This window comes from Mandrillus leucophaeus, unplaced genomic scaffold, assembly GCF_000951045.1.
Source record: "Mandrillus leucophaeus isolate KB7577 unplaced genomic scaffold, Mleu.le_1.0 Scaffold210, whole genome shotgun sequence".
Taxonomy (NCBI): domain Eukaryota; kingdom Metazoa; phylum Chordata; class Mammalia; order Primates; family Cercopithecidae; genus Mandrillus; species Mandrillus leucophaeus.
The window spans coordinates 4,760,168-4,762,165 of record NW_012102144.1 but is presented as its reverse complement, the minus strand read 5'-3'; the positions used below and the strand labels follow the sequence as shown (position 1 = coordinate 4,762,165).

At 39.3% G+C, this 1,998-nt stretch overlaps 1 protein-coding gene across 2 annotated transcripts in view; it reads left to right on the top strand.

The window, feature by feature from the left end:
• Window positions 1-1,998, top strand: part of SUCLG2 (succinate-CoA ligase, GDP-forming, beta subunit) — a 296,753-nt gene that overhangs the window by 232 nt on the left and 294,523 nt on the right. The gene's annotated exons all lie outside the window — the stretch shown is intronic.

Below are 1,998 nucleotides of genomic sequence, written 5' to 3'. Positions count from 1 at the left end.
CACTTTCAAAAATCCCACCATAATAGAAAAATCGCATCTTAAAAGAACACTCATCAATCAAAGACTGTCTTAAGAGTCTCTCCTTTATCTCTATAAAACAAACACTTCTTTCAAATGCCTTCTAGTCTCATTTGGAAGGAAAGCGACAGTAGCCAACTCCCTTAGCATAGTAAAGTCTGAAATAACAGCCTTTGATTAATTCTATAGGTGGTCTTCCTCCTTTTGGCAAAATGTTCAGAGCTCTCAACAAGTTTAAACGTTCACTCTCAAATGTTAGCAAGTCTTTGCTCTATCCCAGCGGACCCAGTAGGGGTAATGATGAACAATATGGAAACTCAAACAAAGTCTTGTCAAGAGGAAGGTGTTAAGGAGAGTGATTAGAGTCCAGCTTTGGGAAATTTGATCCCAAGCTGTGTCACCCTTGGCAAGTTACATGACCTTAGAGTCATGTAAATGTCATGTGGAACTCTGTGGCCCAGTTTCTCTCTGGCAAAATGGGAATAACAGTAGGACCCCTTTTGCAGAGATCCTGTGAAGATTAAATGACTGAAAACAGAGGCAGCAGAGTATACGTATCAGGAAAGAGCATCCGTTTGCTATTTAATAAAAAAGAAACATGAGTCCATACTGATACAAGTGAATAAAAGAATTCACTGAAGAATAGTGTTAAAGTGAACTAAATATGGCCTAAGAAGGACTCGGTACTTCTATATTTGAGTCCTTGTGGACGACTGCAACCTAGCTTAATAGGTAGACAAGATTGAAAACTTAACTTAGAAGTATGCGCCTAAAACAATAGCTAAGTCTTGGCCAATCCCTGTGGCCATATTTCAACCATTTATACATTGCTGAGTGTTCAAACTGTTTAAGGCAAACGCCAAGCTGTAACCAATCCAGCTGTTCTGTACCTCACTTCTGATTTCTGTACATCATTTCCCTTTTTTTGGTCTATAAATCTTTTTCCACCACGTGGCTGCACTGGAGTCTCTGCGATAATCTACTGTGATTCTGGGGACTGCCCGATTCGTGAATCGTTCATTGCTCAATTAAACTCTTTTACATTTAATTCAGCTGAAGTTTTTCTTTCATCAATGGAGATGATGGGAAGACAGCGCAGTTTTTCTGAGTAGAATACAAACTAATAAAGGTAGGATGGAGTTAGAGCATTGCCACTTTGCCACCATCGTGGCAATAATTGATTTAAGCAATCATTATCATTATCAAAAGATGCTAAATCTAGTGGGTAAAATTATGTCTCGAAATGGGCTAGAAATTATATTAAAATAAAAATCCTCAGTTCCCCCACTTTCCGAACAGAGAGGTTAGGAAAGAAGCTAGTAGCAACAGTTGTCTACTTGTGTTACATTGTACCTTTTTTCATGATCATATGCTCAAGAAGGAGTAAGGTTAAAAAAAATATCTAAAATAGTGCTTAATTTGGGGGTGGGTGGAAGGGAGGTGAATCTCATCTCTTATCAGACCTGCCACCTCTGGCAAGTTACTTAACTTCTGTGCACCTCAGTTTACTCTTCTGCAAAATGGGAATTGTACACTTGTACCCGCTTAAAAGGTTGCTATGAAGACTAAACAGGTTTATATTTGTCAAGTGCTTGGCACATATTCAGTAACTTTGCTGTTGTCGTTTTTATTACATGTACATTGCTTAGACTCCTGTAAACTCTATGAAAGGGAAATACTCTTGGGACCCCCAAAACACTAAGCTAAAGGGAAAAGTTAAGGTGGGAACTGCTTAGGGCAAACCTGCCTCCCATTCTATTCAAAGTTATCCCTCTGCTCACACAGATAGATGCACAGCTGATTGCTTCCTTTGGAAAGGCTCATCAGAAACCCAAAAGAATGCAATGCTTTGTCTCCTATCTACCGACAACCTGGAAGCCCCTCTCTGCTTCCAGTTGTCTCGCTTTTCCGGACCAAACCAATGTACATCTTATGTACATTGATTGATGTCTCATATCTCCCTAAAATGTATAAAACCAA